A 19766-nucleotide genomic window follows, 5' to 3' on the forward strand; every position below is an offset into this window, starting at 1 on the left:
TAAAAGTATCAGAGGTTGTGTGGTAACAGGCTGGGGGACAGAGGTTGTGGGGTGACGGACTGTGACTGGGGGATAGCGGTTGTGGGGTGACGGACTGTGACTGGGGGATAGCGGTTGTGGGGTGACGGACTGTGACTGGTGGACAGAGGTTGTGGGGTGACGGACTGTGACTTGGGGATAGAGGTTGTGGGGTGACAGACTGTGACTGTGAGGTCGAGGTTTCTTTGGCCAGGGGACAGAGGTGACAATATTTTGGGGTGACTGACTTTGACTGGGCAATGGATGTGGAGTTATGGCCTGTGACCAGGGGACAGAGGAGCTGGTGGTTGCTGACTAGGGACAATGGACAGAAGGTATGAGTAGGGAGAGGAGGGTTGGGGACAAAATACAATAAAAAATGAAATGTAACCACTTTCACAGATCAAAAATATAATCACCCGTATTACCCTTGAGAAAGGAGGGGGGGGGGGGGGGGGGGGGGCGGGCGGGAGTCTAGGGTGACACACAGAGGTAGAGGGTGTACAGTGTGTCATACACGGGGGGAGGGTTACGGAGTATAGGGTATCGCACACACACCATGTGTCATACACAGGGGGGTACAAAATGCCATACACACAGAGATAGCGGTTACAAGGTATCAAACACCAGAGTCACACATACTGGGGTAGGGGGGTACAGAGTGACATAGACACAAAGGTGGCGGGTACAGGGTGTCACACAAGGTCATGCACACACAGGTAGGGAGTACATGTGGTCACACACACACAGGTAGGGGTACAGAGGGTCACACACACACACACACACACACACACACACACACAGAGAGGTAGGGGGTACAGAGGGTCACACACACACACAGGTAGGGAGTACATGTGGTCACACACACACACAGGTAGGGAGTACATGTGGTCACACACACACACGTAGGGAGTACATGTGGTCACACACACACAGGTAGGGGGTACAGAGGGTCACACACACACACACACAGGTAGGGGGTACAGAGGGTCACACACACACACACACACACACACACACACACAGGTAGGGGGTACAGAGGGTCACACACACACACACACACACACACACACACACACACACACACACACACAGGTAGGGGGTACAGAGGGTCACACACACAGGTAGGGGGTACATGGGGTCACACACACAGGTAGGGGGTATATGGGGTCACACACACAGGTAGGGGGTACATGGGGTCACACACACAGGTAGGGGGTATATGGGGTCACACACACAGGTAGGGGGTACATGGGGTCACACACACAGGTAGGGGGTACATGGGGTCACACACACAGGTAGGGGGTACATGGGGTCACACACACAGGTAGGGGGTACATGGGGTCACACACACTGGTAGGGGGTACATGGGGTCACACACACAGGTAGGGGGTACATGGGGTCACACACACAGGTACATGGGGTCACACACACAGGTAGGGGGTACATGGGGTCACACACACAGGTAGGGGGTACATGGGGTCTCACACACAGGGCTACCAGGTTACTCACCGCACTGTGTCCAATCAACATCGAGGTGAGCTGAGGGAGGCCAGCAGACCCAGGTACAGGCCGATGAGGAGGTCATAGGCAGGAGGATCTAGGCGGGACACGGTGCCTGGCTGGCAGCACAGTGTCAAAGGGAGGAGGAGCTGCTGAGTCTGTGCTCATGTGCAGCAGCCCTCCCCCAGGAGAAGAGCCAGTCCAGTAAGGGCAGCCTCTCTCCTCCTTCTCCCCCCTCCTCCCTTCCGCACTGGCAGGCTTTACTATTGCTAGCCGCCCACCCGTTCTGGTGCTCCCCGCCGCCATATCAGCTTAATAAGCTGCCCGGCCAGCGGCCACCTGAAAGGAGCAGCATGTTCTGGCACCCAACCACTGCAGGCTCAGCTTAGCCTGCTGCCTGATCTCAGCTCAGACGGCCAGCGCAAATGCTGAGCCGCTGGCGCCAGTGGCGGGTGAACCTGACCCTGCTGGGCACCCGTACTCTCCTTAGCTCCAGTCCAGGCTACGGTCCTTCCAATCAATAAGCACAGCCCCGCCTCTCACCGTGTCCGCATCGCTCATCAGGTAGCAATTCGGCAAGTGTTCACCCTGCACAGGCTCCGTCACCTACGCAGTCATACTGGCGCATGCGCACTCACAGTCCGCATTTACACAAAATTAAATGTGAAAAACCGGGAGGACCAGGGCAATTTGCGGGGCAGCGGGAGGCTCTGTTAAAAAACGGGAGCCTCCCGCTGAATGCGGGAGGGTAGGTATGTATAATTTATACACCAAGTGTAAAACACCCAGAGACAATGTAATCTACACAAAATAATAGGCCTTTCTCTTTGGAGTTCAAACATAATACAGGCAAATCTTGAGATTACGGGACCAATTCCTTAAAATGATTACTGTAACATACAGTAGCAGTAAATGTAATATGTTATTGGAGCTTTTCACAGCGATAAAAAAAAGTAATATAAATAAATTGCATTTATAAAGAAAATTTTATAGAAGCAGCTGAGCATTACTCATTAAGAATATTGGTAATACCGTACTCATCTAAGGCTCTGGGCATACATAGCAGCCAAGCGGGTCCCGTTCAGCTGGACCCGCTTGGCTGGAAGGAGCCTGCACACGGGCGCCTATGCAGGCACCCACACATGTGCGGCAGTCCCGCCGCCACCGGATCCGACCGCAGCATGCTGCGGTTGAACGGATGACAGGATGGCGGGATTTCAATGTGAACACATACATTTCAATGTATGTATTCACACAGTGTGGCATCCTGGCTCGCGTCTCCCGGATTCCGGTCTCGACACCATGCAGTCTTGTGCAGGCTGTAACAGTGGCTCAGTGTCTCTCTCCCTAAATGCGTTTAGGCTCTAGGTGTCGAGACCGGAAACCGGGAGATGTGAGCCGGGATGCGGAGGTGAAAGAGCGGAGCCGGAGCCCTGAGAGGAGGAGATCCGGGACCGCTATTGCCGCATAACCATTGTTGTGCTCTAAAGAAAAGGAAGGAAGGATAGATCAAAGGCGATAACACAATCTTTAAAATTGGATATACATCACAAATGTTGTGGTCCCTTCTGGTAATCGGTCTATGGAGAGTCTCTCAATGTCCAGATGTTACACATGAAAAAAAGGGAGAAAATACAGTATGTGGGTAGTATTGCTTAAAACACTAAAAAACTAAAAAAACACACGGCCTCAGAGTGTCCAGAAAAAGAGGCCTAGGTGCCAGAAAACCAATTTGATAGAAGACAGGGATAGTATCTCGCCACCACTCCACAGGTGTTTTGGACGTACCAAAACTCACATAGAAATAGATGCAGACAGGTGTATAAAGGTATCTTTAAACACTGTATCAACCGTGTCATAAGGCAAGAGAGGATTTTTTTCCAGTAAACGTACCCCACTCACTTTTGGAGGGGGATGGTTCCCACGTATAAAGGTATCTTTCAAATCAGGATAACATCCACGACAATTCCATAAAGTTTTTATTAAAAGTTCATAAAAATAGAATGTTTTTCTATGTATTGTCCACCTTCTGATTTGTACAGAAAACATGCAGGTCAGATGTCATAGACAGAAATTGGCATAATCCGGTTTTATGTCAATACTGGCATGTAAAGCATACTTCAAAAAAATGGTATTCCATAGAAAAAACAAAAGGACGATGAAAACTCAATGTAAAAAATCACTACCTGGTTTCACCAACGACGTTTCGACCTCCCTGGTCTTTTTCAAGGTGCCTTACTGTATTTTCTCCCTTTTTTTCATGTGTAACATCTGGACATTGAGAGACTCTCCATAGACCGATTACCAGAAGGGACCACAGCATTTGTGATGTATATCCAATTTTAAAGATTGTGTTATCGCCTTTGATCTATCCTTCCTTCCTTTTCTTTTGAATATTCCCTTGATCTGTTATTTGGACAGATCTGTTGAGGATTTAGATTGGGCTGATAACTTTGCGCCAGGAATTTACACTATTTCAATTTTTATTGTCATTGTTGTGCTCTGCCTGGGTGACGACTTTTGTGATAAGCTGTTTATAATCTTCTTTTTTTTTTTTAGTAACTGTTTATAAAATTTTCCACAAAAAAGAAAAATTACAACGCACAGTGACTACAGATCAGCAAAAGTCACATTCAGGGCCGGTTCTTGCTCTTGTTGCGCCCCGGGCAAAACTATAGGGGCGTGGCTTCACACGAGGGCGTGGTCAGTTACGCCCCCATTTGCGCCCCCTGTAGCGCCGCTGGAAGAGAATAAAAAAAAAAGTATACTTACTATCCCCATTCCTGATTCCAGACCGCTGCAGACAGCTGCCGGCGCCGCTCCTCTCCTCGGATCAGCATAGACACTAGAGGTCAATTATGACCCCTAGCGTCTGTGCCACAATGCTGTGCAGTGCGCGATGATGTCATTGCGCACCGCACAGTAAAGGTCCCCTCCACGAAGGGAAACTAGACGCGTAGCGTCTGGTTCCCTTCACAGCGGGGGACCAGCGGGGGGCACAGTGGCGGGGGGCACAGTAGCGGATCTTGCCACGGTACGGCGCCTGCCGGATGGCGCCGGCGCCCTTCGGAAGGCGGCGCCCCGGGTAAAAGTCCTGCTTGCCCGTGGCAAGATCCGCTACTGGTCACAGTAAGCCATGAGTACATCAGTACCATCAGACTAGTAGAAAAATACAAATACAAGTGGCTGAGTCCACTTCACCATCTGAGTAGATACAGAAGAATGTCAGGCAATAGAACAGAAAAATAAAGAAAACCAAAAAAAAATCAAAGGAGAAGAGAGGGAAGGGAAGGGGAAAATTCCCACCTGACTGGAGCCATATAACAATATTAAGTCAGACATCTGGCAATAAATATACATGTATCTAACTGCAGTAAAAGACATCCTCGAATCACAAGACATTTGTGTATAAAGAGATATTCCAAATACGTCATTTTTCACACAAGCGTAAAAGAGAGTGAGGAATATACAGAAAATAAGAATAAAAATATAGAGAGTGCCTCTGGACTTTCCAATATCTATGTTTTATTCAGAAAACCGATAATAGGTTTACAGTGACTCAGTATATCCGTTTGCAAAAAGTTGTTAAGAAATTCAATATAGATTTCCCACTTCTTTGTGAATCTAAATATCCCTTTGTCCAAATCTGGAAATGCTGCACATCTATCAAAGTACATGGTTTCCAACAATTGATTTTGGACTATAGAGAGGCAAGGTGCTACCGGTTTTGTCCAGTATTTCAATAAAGCCTTCTTCGCTATAGTCAAAATAACCGTTAGAAAAGGGAGAAGGTTACAATCAGTACGGTTTCATACAAGAGGCAGCCAAATGTCAAAATGACAAAATAAAATGGGTATTACTTGCAACGTGAATTGAATATTTGTGACCCGTTTAAGAAAACCTAAGATCTTGTTCCAAAATTGAACCACCTTTCTACACTCCCAGAAACAATGATACAGAGAGGCATCTGGTCTTTTGCATTCAGGACACATACCACTTTAATCTGTTACAAAGGGGATTATTTACTAAGATTCATGTTGTGTCCGATCTGTGTCGAATTTTACATCGACTGACATAGGCCGTTCTAATTTGCAACTTTTTTAATCTGTTTTCGGTAATTTACTAAACTTTCGAGTTCTACCTAATCGTATTTTTCGATGTTGATGTCATTCGTATTTGTGGGTGTGTTTTTACGGCCGAATGTGTTTGTCTCCGGCCGAAGATGTGTATTGTGACGCATCATTCGTATTTTTCCTGTGCGGCAGTGTTTTCAGGACTTTGCGGGCGGATTTTTATCTGTGTTTTTTTTGTGTGTCTGTGTGGTGTGTGCTGTGTTGAGGTAGAGGAGGAGTGTGTTTTGATTCTATTTTTTGTGTGTTTTTTGTTGTCTGTCTTAAACATGTCTGAGTCAGAGGTTAGTGAGGTTGTGGAGGTGGAGGAGGTTTGGTGATGTTGAGGAGGTTAGTGAGGTGGCGGAGGGTAGTGAGGGGGGTGAGGTTGAGGAGGTGGCAGAGGAAGCTCCTGAGTCCTCTAGTAATACTGATGAGGCTCCACAGCCACGTACCAGGACCAAGTCAGGGCGAAATGGGAAGTTCACGTTTGACGAGAATGTTGACCTGGTGAGGATGATAATGAAATATCATAGTCAGCTCTTTGGTCAGGAGTCAGCTAAGGTGTCTGCCAGGAAAAAAGCAGTGATGTGGCACAAGGTTGTTGATGTAGTGAATTGTGAGTGTGTGGTGAGGCGTACAGAGGAGACCTGCAGAAAGCACTTTTACGACATCAAACGTCATGTGAAAGCGAAAATAGCGAAGGAGGCCATGTCGGCCCGGCAAACAGGAGTGGGGCGGCCATTTATTGCCACTTATTTGGCATACGAGGAGCCGCAGCAGAACCTCATCTCTCCGGAGGTAGTGAGGGCGACGTATGTACGGGACTCTGATCGCCGCAAGGTGTCTGGTAAGTTGTTTTTTTTGGTTGTCTGTGTTTTTTTGGAGTAAAGTTTTTAGTTTGTTATGGCCAAAAAAATTGTTGTCTTATTTGTGCATGTAATCTACCATTGTGTTTGTTGTTTGCACAGAAATGCATGTACTGTTTCAGGTTTAATGGGCCATTTTGCTCTTACCTTATTTTTGGAGGTGGTAGTCTAAAATTGTGATATTGTTTTTTAGTTTATTTACCTGCCCACCACTCATTAATATGTTATGTGTGTTATGTGCAGAAATAGTTTTACTCCTATACATTTTTGTGTTAAGATAGTGTTTGTGTCCAAAACAGTATAAATTGTTGTTGTGTGTAATGACTGGGTTTAGTGTTGCGATATTTTGATTGTGTAAGGCTTTATATGGTGGCATATGTTGTTTTTGGTGATAAAAAGCAATAGTGTACAATGATACCAAACATGAAGTCACTGTCTTACGGTTCAATACAATAGTGATAAAGTACAAGGATTACAAACATAGTAGCGTCATTAAGCAGCTCATTGTTAAGTTGGTTTTAAATGTATGGCGTGTGATATGGGAGAAAGTGTTGTCTTAGTGGTGTGTAAAAGGTACGATATGGCCAAAATCAGCCTAGGGGTCATGTGTTGCGTCATTTGGTTGCAGTTTGTTGTTGTCTAATTTTTAAAGGGACTACTTTCCTTTTGCAGTGTCTACACATTCACAAAGGGCTTCTGGCCATGCCTCCACTGTAACTGAACCGAGGATATTGAATTAGAAATAAATGTAACCATTTTACCCAAAGGCCCATCAACACACGCACTTCCTCCACGGAGGCGCAGCCTGGGTGCGCCATCCAGACCGCCACTACAGCCATCACCATGACGATGCATATCCCTGGTCTCACCTGTGCCACCATAGCATTTGCTGGACAGTCCGCCACCCATGTCACCGCACTCACCACAGCTGCCTGGTGAGTTTTGTAGCACATTCACACAGCACACATATTTACACAGACCCTTGACACTACTGAAAGCAGTGCTAAATATGTACGACTAGTGATGGCCTACTTAAGATGCCATATAGCCCTTAACATCCAAACACAGTAAACTGGACAATTATGTTGCACCTTGTATAATTCAACACATGAAATGTGCATGAATGAGATGTCCTATATTCCACAGTTAGGACAAATGCAAGCTTACGTCAAATACTACAATGTTTACAAACTCATTTCTGAAGCACATTAGTGCACCACGTAAGTGGAAAGCAAAACCACGCAAATTAAATGGTCACTATTGGCTCAAAACACTTAGACCAACAAATGTGAGGTGCATATGTGTTACAAGTTATATACAATATATTTGGCCAATATAGGCTTACCAACACACACTTACACTGTCCAAAAGAAATACAAAACACCTTACAACTGCTTTCTATTTACAGCGGACAGCACTCTTCAGGAAACTCAGCCAGGGCAAGTGCAGCCAACACAAAATGAGGAAACATATACCCTCAATCTAATTGAAATACCAACACCACAACCAACAAACACACAGTTTGCTGCTCCGCCCTCTCACCAGACACCTTAGCGGGACAGAAGCCCACCCACACCGTTAGCACAGTCACAAGACCATGCATTGTGGTCTAGCTGGTCGACGCAGCAAAATCTTAATTTAGAGTGTTTGCGTAAGCAAACACACTACATTGCAAGTCTGGCCCATCAAGTTCCACGCATCTCCATAAGCAACAGCAGACAAACTAATGAGCTCACCCGAATGGCAAACACATTATCGCATTAACACATTATCGCATGCTCGATTCCTTTCAAAGAGTTATGGATGACAACCAAAGTCTACATCAAACGTACTTGCATACATAGGCATGCGCACAGGGGGTTCCAAGTGTACACAGGCACCCGCTAATATCCGACACCCCTAACTCACACATGCCTGCTGCCAATTACTGTCCCCCCGCAGTGCACGATCAGGACTGCATGCATGCCTTTGATGACTGGCTGAAACTACACCTGGAGGTCTGACTCACATGTTTCTCTGTGGCGGCTCCTGGCTGCCACGCTTCAGGAATTGCATGCCTGTGTGGAACGTACATCAGTCATCGCCAGAACCAGTATGTACGTATTTCATGCAGTGTATCCTTCCTCAGCCTCCACATGTCCACTCCCCGGTATAAGGCTGTTGGAGCAGAGGAGAGCTGCTATGCTGATGGTACTCATGACGTGAGCCATGAGTAGTAGCCGGAGGAGCAGGACATGGCAGGGAGCTTTTAACTAGGTACACTCACTATGGCTGTCTGCCCTGGCTCCTGTGTGAGGCTACTGCCACAGTCCACGGAGGGAGCGATGGCGTCCGGGACCTGGGAACTACAAAGAGCACTGTCCACAGAGGAAGCGACATGGCCAGGACCCGGGAGCTATGGGGAGCAGGTGACATTTTGAGTGAGTCCCTTTCACCATCCTACCCGCTTCCCAGAACTACTCCCATACTGCCCCAGCTCCGCACCACTACTCCCATCCTACCACCTCTGCTCCACACCACTACTCCCATCCTACCACCCCTGCTCCACAACACTATTCCCATCCTACCACCCCTGCTCCACACCACTACTCCTATGCTTCCCCTCCCCTTCCTTCACATCACTACTAACATCCTGTCCCCCCACTTCACAGCACTACTCCCATCCTGCCCCACTACTAACAACCTGACCCCCCCTGCCCAACACCACTGCTCCCATCCTGGTCCACATCACTACTCCCATCCTACCACCCCTGCTTCACACCACTACTCCTATCCTGCAACTACCCCTACTCCGCACCACTACTAGCATCCTATACCCCCGCTCCGCACCACTTCTCCCATCCTGTCGCCCAGTTCTGCACCCAGGGGCATAGCCAGAACTTTGTGGGCCCTATAGCAACATTTTGAAGAGGCCCCCGTCCCAATGCTTCTAGAGAGACACTTCTCTGCAGCAGTTGTTAATTTTATGCCCTATAATAGTGCCCTAGTTAATTTTCTTAACCATGGTAGAGCCTTATTTAATGTTATGCCCCATAGTAGTGCCCTAGTTTCTTTTATGAATCGTAGTAGTGCTTAAGTTCACCCTATGTCATATTTCAGAGCTGCCACACAGTACCCCCAACTCACATTATGATATATAGTGCTCCCCGTTCACTGCCCCGGTTCATATATTATAAAGTTACAAAAATGCCCTCCAGTTCATATTATACCACACTACAATGAGCAAGTCCAGGGGCATACCTAGATATATTGCAGGCCCCAAGGAAGAAGATTGAAAGGACCCCTATGTACCACCCAATCATGAAAATGTATATAACACGTAACTTTGACAGGGAAGGTGGACCCCTCTCAGCTCTGGGCCCCAGAGCAGCTGCACCTCCTGCACCTATGGTAGCTACGCCCTTGTCTGCACCACTACTCCAACCCTGCCCCCCCTGCTCTGCACCACTACTCCTACCCTGCCCCACACCACTACTATTCCTATCTTACCCTCCTGCTCCGCACTACTCCTCCACCTATCCTGCCTCACTGTTCCACTCTACTCCATCTCCTATCCTGTCCTCGTGCTCTGCACTACTGCTCCCATCCTTCCCCCTGCTCCACACTACTCCTGCTATCCTGTCCCCCTGCTCAACACTACTGCTGCTCCCAGTCTGCCCCCCGATCTGCACTACCACTACTCTCAACTTGACCCCTGCTTGCCACTATTGCTCATATATTGCCCCCGATTCCAACTACTACTACTCCCATTTTGCCCCGAGGCAGTGGTGGCAGAGTGTATGGAGGCCATGCCCCAGGCCTCGCAGTACAGTACCAACCCTAACCACCTCCCGTGCCTCCGGAACATACCCATAAGCCACACTACCCCCCGTCCTCCGAAACATAAAATACCCCGGCCCCCTAGACATACAGCACACACACACACACACACACACACACACACACACACACACACACACACACACACACGCCAGCAACATACACTACACACCCTACCTCCTCCTTAACCACCACCCCAGTCCCAGGGATGACCCTATCCACCATACCCCACCGGCCCCAGGTACATGCACTGCCCACCTATCTCCCTGGCCCCATAGACACAGGAGTCCCTACATCTACCAGTGTAAGTCTACTACTCTGTCAGCGTGAACATTTAGTGCAACAGCAAGCATCCCGGAGTCACAGGGAATTTACAACTTACCGGCTGCCCTGCTACATTTCTGACTCAGAGGAGGAGCTGCATACAGTGTTCCTGTCAGTGTGAGTGAGTCAGAAACTGCTGAGGATGATGGTGTGGCTGAGAGACGCAGAGGGAAGGAGGTGACACAAGTCTAGTTGAACCTCTGTTGTATGATGATGACATTGGTTATTTTCCTAGACGAGCAGGCATCTTCCGAACCATGTAATCTCCTACATGAATAGTGAATGCTGACTGAAGACGCCGTATTCCCAGGGAAGATACATGTCTTCAGAGTTTCCCCGTTATGAGAAACCACCACATAGGTAAGGTGCATATGTAATACCAAGATTTATGGTAAGAACTTACCGTTGTTAAATCTCTTTCTGCGAGGTACACTGGGCTCCACAGGGAATGACATTGGGGTGTAGAGTAGGATCTTGATCCGAGGCACCAACAGGCTCAAAGCTTTGACTGTTCACAGAATGCATAGCGCCGCCTCCTCTATAACCCCGCTTCTGTTATGATTCCAGCACTCTGGTCAGAGGAGATCTTATGGCAAGGACCGGAGCACTGGAACGGAATGCTGGGGAAGGGAGCAGGACAGGAAAATAGCCCCTGGCGCCCTAACTCTGTTGTCTCACCCGTGTTGTCAGAAATCCCCTGCGAGACTATGGTTTCTTGAGCCCTTGGCAGCCGCGTTTGAAGGGCGGATTATGTCTGCCCAACTTCGATGCCCCCCGGTCTTAATGAGAGACAAAGGGAAACCCGAGACAGGGTGATAACAAGAGGCCCTCTAACTAAACAACCAGGCCAGGGGCTAAGCAAACTCAAAACTATAATATGTGCGGAGAAACCGCCAGGGAAAAGGACAACCAAAATATCCACTTGTCCAATTCTCCTACCCGGCACCGCCGAGTACCAGAGAGGACTTGTGGAAGCGGAACCCTCCGCAAATGCTCCAAACACAAAATATAAAAGGTAAAGCGGCTGAGCCGCAACACACGGCAGAGCCGCAACTCACGAACACCACTGGATATAAAACGGTGATCAGTCAGGACTCCAGGGAACCAAACGACCTCTTGGGATGAGATGACAACTCCCGAATACCGGACTTCTGAGGACTGGAATGACCGGATACAGCAGGACTGGAAACAGACTCTCAGCAAACAAAGGCAGCATGCAGGAAGCTATTACCGGCGTCTGTGAGAAGCCCTGGGAGCGTATTTAACAAGGAGTCCTCCAATCAGCTGCTAAAGGCTGATTAGAATAAATGCCGTGCAGCTGCCTTGCTGCACGGCCAGAGAGCAGGTGAATATCTTAATTTCCTAAAGCCTAGCAACGGGGAACGCGGTCCGCCAGTGGCGTCCCCGTTGCTAGGGTCCGTGCGGCTCAGCGCGCCCGGCGTCTAGCGTTGCTAGGGAGCCGGCAGCTGTACGCGCACGGCATCTCTAGTTGCTAGGCGCCGGGCCGCGCAGACAAGCGGACCCCGGCGCCTAACAGTACCCCCCCCTTGAGGAGGGGTCAAGGAACCCCTAAAGCCAGGTTTCTGAGGAAATTCCCGAAAAAATGCCCTCTTGAGCCTCGGGGCATGAAGATCCTTATCCAGGACCCAAGACCTTTCCTCCGGACCATAGCCTTTCCAGTGAACTAGAAAATACAGCCGACCCCGGGACAATTTGGAATAGAGAACCTTCTCTACCAAGAACTCCTGTTGTCCCTGTACATCCACTGGAGATCTACCCTGAGAGATCTTCTGAGGAAATCTACTGGAAGAAACGTATTGTTTCAACAGGGAACAATGAAACGTATTTCCATTCCTGAAAGATCTTGGTAAACGTAACCGAAAGGCAACTGGGTTGACTCTTTTAATAATAAGAAATGGCCCAATAAATTTGGGTCCCAGTCTAGCCGAGGATTGTCGAAGCCTGATGTTGCGAGTCGACAACCACACCCTATCTCCCACCTTAAAAGTGCAAGGACGTCGGAGCCTGTCAGAAAATTTCTTCTCTCGAAAGGCCGCTTTTCTGAGAGCAAGGTGCACCTTTTTCCAAATGGCTCTGAGATGGGAGGTTAAGGTTAGCGAGGAGACTGAGGAATGATGAAAAAAAGAATTAGCTCTGGGGTGAAAACCAAAAACTGAAAAGAATGGAGACTCTTTAGTGGAGGAATGACAAGAATTATTGTAAGCAAACTCAGCCAACGGAAGAAACTCGGACCAATCATTCTGGAGTTTGGCTGAATACAAGCGCAAATATTGTTTCAATGATTGGTTAACTCGTTCGGTTTGCCCGTTGGATTGTGGGTGGTAACCGGATGTTAACGACAATTTCATCTTCAATGAGGCACAAAAACATTTCCAGAATTGTGCGATGAATTGTGGACCCCGATCAGAAACAATATCAGTAGGCAACCCATGAAGCCTGAATACATGGCGGAGAAACAAAACTGCCAACCCTTGGGCAGAAGGCAATCGGGGAAGAGCAATAAAATGAGCCATTTTACTAAAACGGTCCACTACCACCCATATGACTCGGAATCCGGCTGAAAGGGGAAGGTCAACCACAAAATCCATGGAAATATGAGACCACGGCCTGAGAGGAACATTTAAGGGCATAAGTTGCCCGATGGGCAAGGAACGGGGAACCTTATGCTGTGCACAAACCTGACATGAATAAACAAATTCCTTGACGTCTTTAGAAAGACCAGGCCACCATACTGAGCGAGAGACTAACTCCAATGTCTTAGAGACTCCTGGATGCCCTGAAACTTTGTTATCATGGAATTCCGTTAAAACAGTAGCTCTCAAAAACTCAGGAACGTAAAGACGACCAGCAGGAATAATTCTAGGAGCTTGGTGTTGAAGCTGTTTTAACTGGGTAAATAAATCTTGTGTGAGGCCCGCTCAGATGACCGAAGATGGAAGTATGGGGGTAACAGGATTGTTATTGTGAACCGGAAGAAAGCTACGTGACAGGGCATCAGCCTTAGTATTCTTGGAACCAGGCCTGAAAGTGATTATAAATTTGAAACGCGTAAAAAATAATGCCCAACGTGCCTGCCGGGCATTAAGCCGCTTAGCCGATTCAATGTATTGCAGGTTCTTATGGTCAGTCAATACCGAAACAGTATGTTTTGCTCCCTCCAGCCAATGCCTCCACTCCTCGAAAGCCCACTTTACCGCCAGTAACTCCCGATTCCCAACGTCATAGTTGGATTCAGCGGAGGAGAATTTCCTGGACATAAAGGCACAAGGATGTAACTCCAGAGACTCCGGATCCTTTTGAGAAAGGATAGCCCCCACTCCAACCTCCGAGGCATCAACCTCCACCACAAAGGGCAATTCCGGATTAGGATGTCTGAGGACTGGAGCCGAGACAAAGGCTTGTTTCAAGGCCCGGAAGGACAACTCAGCTTCACGCGACCAGTTGGTAGGATCCGCTCCTTTCTTTGTCAGAGCTACAATGGGAGCAACCAGGTCAGAAAAAGAATGAATGAACCTCCTATAATAATTCGCAAACCCTAAAAAGTGCTGAATTGCTTTTAAATTGGTGGGTTGCGCCCAACTAAGGATGGCCTGGAGTTTCTTTGGTTCCATGGAAAATCCCTGAGGGGAAATTATGTACCCTAAAAAAGATACTTCCGTGACATGAAACTCACACTTCTCCAGCTTGGCATATAAATGATTCTCACGTAACTTTTGAAGAACCAGACGCACCTGGGTAACATGTTGTTCCATTGATTCAGAAAAAATCAGGATGTCGTCTAAGTAAACGACCACGAATTTCCCTAGGAAGTCACGGAGCACATCGTTAATGAGGTCTTGAAAAACTGCCAGAGCATTGGACAGGCCGAACGGCATCACCAGGTATTCGTAGTGACCCGACTGAGTACTGAAGGCCGTCTTCCACTCATCTCCAGATTTAATTCGGATGAGGTTGTACGCTCCTCTAAGGTCAATTTTAGAAAAAATCACAGCAGAACGTAACTGATCAAAGAGTACAGAAATCAACGGCAAAGGATAGGTGTTTTTAACCGAGATCTTATTCAGGGCTCTAAAATCAATGCAAGGTCTAAGCGAGCCATCCTTTTTCTCCACAAAGAAGAAGCCTGCACTTAAAGGAGATTTTGATGGTCTAATAAATCCTTTCTCAAGGCTCTCCTTTACATAATCATTCATAGCCGCAGTTTCTGGCCCGGATAATGCATATAATCTTCCCTTTGGCAATGCGGCACCAGGAATTAACTCAATAGCACAATCATAAGGCCGATGGGGAGGCAGAATGTCCGCATTGCCTTTGGAGAAAACATCAGCAAACTCCTGGTATTCCACCGGAATGAGTTCTGGAATGATAGCTGCTACTCTGACTGGAAACGCGATACATTCCTTATCACAAAAAGTACCCCATTGTGAAATCTCCCCCGACCGCCAATCAATGGTGGGATTATGAAAGGCCAGCCAAGGGTGACCCAGAACAACTGGAACTGCTGGGCAATGTGTAAGAAAGAACTCGATTTTCTCGGAATGTAGAGCTCCTACTGTAAGTAGTACAGGGGGTGTATGGAGAGAAATAATCCCATTAGACAGCGGACTCCCATCTAAGCCATGCATGGTGACACACCTACCCAGAGGTAACTGAGGAATGCCTAAGGCCTTAGCCCAAGTTAAATCCATAAAGTTTCCTGCAGCTCCACTGTCAACAAAAGCCGACACCGAAGAACTGAGGCTGCCAAAGGAAACTTTAACTGGGACTAAAAGGGAGTTATTCGAGGAGATAAGCTGCAGACCTAGGTGAACCCCCTCACAATTCACCTGGTCAAAGCGTTTCCCGACTTGTTCGGACAATTACGAGCAAAATGTCCCTTACCCCCACAGTACAGACAAAGACCAGAATTTTGCCTTCTGGTTCTTTCTTCAGGAGACAGCCGGGAGAGACCCATCTGCATGGGCTCCTCTACATCTTCAGGAATGGAATATACACACGGACTTGACCTTACAGGTGCTCCTTTTTCAGCCCTCCGCTCTCTGAGACGACGATCAATCTTAATAGAAAGCTCCATGAGTTTATCGAGAGTCTCAGGAGCGGGGTACTGAAGGAGACTGTCTTTTATAGACTCTGATAAGCCGAGGCGAAACTGACTGCGCAGGGCTGGGTCATTCCAGCCACAGTCGTTCGACCAACGGCGAAACTCCGTACAATAAACCTCCGCAGGATTTCTACCCTGTCTGAGAGCGCGCAACTGACTCTCAGCGGACGCCTCTCTATCAGGGTCATCATACAAGAGCCCTAAAGACTCAAAAAAAGCGTCAACTGACAACAATGCCGGATCCTCTGCTCTTAAACCAAATGCCCAGGTCTGAGGATCCCCCTGGAGCAAAGAAATAATAATCCCGACCCGCTGAGATTCAGTACCCGAGGAAGTCGGTCTTAAATGAAAATAAAGTTTACAGGATTCTTTAAAATTAAAAAACTCTTTTCTATCACCAGAAAAACGGTCAGGCAAATGCATCTTTGGTTCAGGGACTACCCTTGGGGAAGCTCGCAAAAGATCTTCCTGCGACTTCACCCGAAGAGAAAGATCCTGAACCATCTGAGTAAGTTCTTGAATCTGGCTGACTAAGAGCTGACCAGGATTTGGCCCTAAACCTGTTGGATTCATGAGGCCGATAAACTCTCACAAAACTGAATGAGAAAAAATTAAACCCCGTTTAATTTTAAGTTTTGGTATGGCTGGTAATAATGTTATGATTCCAGCACTCTGGTCAGAGGAGATCTTATGGCAAGGACCGGAGCACTGGAACGGAATGCTGGGGAAGGGAGCAGGACAGGAAAATAGCCCCTGGCGCCCTAACTCTGTTGTCTCACCCGTGTTGTCAGAAATCCCCTGCGAGACTATGGTTTCTTGAGCCCTTGGCAGCCGCGTTTGAAGGGCGGATTATGTCTGCCCAACTTCGATGCCCCCCGGTCTTAATGAGAGACAAAGGGAAACCCGAGACAGGGTGATAACAAGAGGCCCTCTAACTAAACAACCAGGCCAGGGGCTAAGCAAACTCAAAACTATAATATGTGCGGAGAAACCGCCAGGGAAAAGGACAACCAAAATATCCACTTGTCCAATTCTCCTACCCGGCACCGCCGAGTACCAGAGAGGACTTGTGGAAGCGGAACCCTCCGCAAATGCTCCAAACACAAAATATAAAAGGTAAAGCGGCTGAGCCGCAACACACGGCAGAGCCGCAACTCACGAACACCACTGGATATAAAACGGTGATCAGTCAGGACTCCAGGGAACCAAACGACCTCTTGGGATGAGATGACAACTCCCGAATACCGGACTTCTGAGGACTGGAATGACCGGATACAGCAGGACTGGAAACAGACTCTCAGCAAACAAAGGCAGCATGCAGGAAGCTATTACCGGCGTCTGTGAGAAGCCCTGGGAGTGTATTTAACAAGGAGTCCTCCAATCAGCTGCTAAAGGCTGATTAGAATAAATGCCGTGCAGCTGCCTTGCTGCACGGCCAGAGAGCAGGTGAATATCTTAATTTCCTAAAGCCTAGCAACGGGGAACGCGGTCCGCCAGTGGCGTCCCCGTTGCTAGGGTCCGTGCGGCTCAGCGTGCCCGGCGTCTAGCGTTGCTAGGGAGCCGGCGGCTGTACGCGCACGGCGTCTCTAGTTGCTAGGCGCCGGGCCGCGCAGACAAGCGGACCCCGGCGCCTAACAGCTTCCGTGCACAGGAGCTCAGTTTTTGTTAACCAGTCCAATGCAGTAGCAGGCAAAAGAGACGACAATTGTTAGTAGCCACATACACCACATTCTCACAACAGGAGAAAGTATCAGCGGCTAATGCCATACCAACCCACAGAAGCTAAGAGCGTCAGGGTGGGTGCCCTGTGAAGCCCAGAGTACCTCGCAGAAAGAGATTTAACAACGGTAAATTCTTATCATAAATCTCATTTTCTGCTGCGGGGTACACTGGGCTCCACAGGGAATGACATTGGGAATGTCCTAAAGCAGTTCCTTATGGGAGGGGATGCACTGTAGCAGGCACAAGAACCCGGTGTCCAAAGGAAGCATCCTGGGAGGCGGAAGTATCGAAGGCATAAAACCTTATGAACATGTTCACTGAGGACCACGTAGCCGCCTTGCACAATTAATCAAGGGTCGCACCATGGCGCGGGCCGCCCAAGAGGGTCCAACTGACCGAGTAGAATGGGCCTTTATAGCAGCAGGAGCTGGAAGGCCAGCCTATACATAAGCATGTGCAATCACCATTCTAATCCATCTGGCTAGGGTCTGCTTGTGCGCAGGCCAGCCACGTTTGTGAAAACCAAACAGAACGAAGAGAGAATCCGACTTCCTAATGCAGGCAGTTCTCTTCACATGGATATGGAGAGCACGTACCACATCAATAGACCGCTCTTTGTAAGACAATTCAGGAGAGGCAAAGGCAGGAACCGCAACCTCCTGATTAAGGTGGAAATAAGACACCACCTTAGGTAAATACCCGGGACGTGTTCTAAGAACCGCCTGATCACGGTGAAAAATCCGATATGGTGATCTACAAGATAAGGCACCCAAATCCGACACCCGTCTAGCAGAGGCAATAGCTAGCAGAAACTAAACCTTAAGAGAAACCACTTAAGGTCTTTAGATTCAAGGGGCTCAAACGGAGACTCTTGCAATGCCTTTAGAACCACCGACAAGTCCCAAGGAGCCACAGGTGGGACATAAGGAGGTTGAATCTGCAACACAACCTGAGTGAACGTTTGAACATCATGCAAAGTCGCAATTTTTCTCTGGAATCAAACCGACAAGGCAGAAATATGAACCTTGATGGAGGCCAGATGAAGGCCCAAGTCCAGGCCCTGTTGTAGAAAGGCCAAAAGTTTGGCCGTACTAAACTTATAAGCGTCATGATTGTTAGATGCGCACCAAGCAAAGTAAGAATTCCAGACCCTATGGTAAATCCGAGCAGAAGTCGGTTTCCGGGCCTTCAACATAGTTTGAATGACTGCCTCAGAAAAACCTTTGGCCCTCAAGACAGAAGCTTCAAGAGCCACGCCGTCAATGCCAACCGGGCTAAATCCTGATATACACAGGGGCCCTGAACGAGGAGATCTGGGCGCTGCGGAAGTAGAAGGGGACGATCTATCGAGAGACCCTGACGGTCTGAGAACCAATGCCGTCTGGGCCACGCGGGAGCAATCAGAAGTAGGACTCCTCCTTCTTGCTTGAACTTCCTTATTACTCTGGCCAGAAGTGACACCAGAGGGAACACGTATGGTAGCTGAAAGTTCCATGGAATTGCCAGTGCAACCACGAACGCTGCTAGAGGATCCCTTTTCCTTGCTCTCAAGACCAGAAGCTTATGATTGTGTCGAGACGCCATCAGGTCCATGTCTGGAAGGCCCCACCTCTCCATGAGGAGTTGAAAAAACTTCTGTGCCGCCTTGATGATTGATGTACGCCACTGTGGTGGCGTTGTCCGACTGTAATTGAACAGGTCTGTTCTGTATTAAATGCTGGGCCAACTTCAGAGCATTGAACACCGCCCGCAGTTCCAGAATGTTTATCGGGAGGAGTGACTCCTCCTTTGTCCACCGACCCTGAAGGGAGTGTTGCTCCAACACCGTGCCCCAACCTCTCAGACTGGCATCCGCCATCAGAAGGACCCAGTTGGAGATCCAGAAGGGACGACCCCTGCTCAATCGTTGGTCCTGAAGCCACCAGCTCAGTGACAGACGGACCTCCGTAGACAAGGAGATCATTTGAGAACTGATCCGGAGAGGCAGGCCGTCCCACTTGGCAAGAATCAACTTCTGCAGAGGGCGGGAATGGAATTGAGCGTACTCCACCATGTCGAAAGCCGACACCATGAGACCTAGCACTCAAATGTATCGACACTTGCGAATGAGATAGGAAGCATCGAATCCTGTCCTGAAGCTTCAGGACTTTCTCCTGAGACAAGAATAACCGCTGGTTGTGAGTGTCCAACAACGCCCCCAGGTGCACCATGCTCTGAGCAGGGACCAGGGAAGATTTCTTCCAGTTGATGAGCCACCCGTGGACTTGCAGAAACTGGATA

Source organism: Pseudophryne corroboree, chromosome 11, assembly GCF_028390025.1.
Source record: "Pseudophryne corroboree isolate aPseCor3 chromosome 11, aPseCor3.hap2, whole genome shotgun sequence".
Taxonomy (NCBI): Eukaryota; Metazoa; Chordata; class Amphibia; order Anura; family Myobatrachidae; genus Pseudophryne; species Pseudophryne corroboree.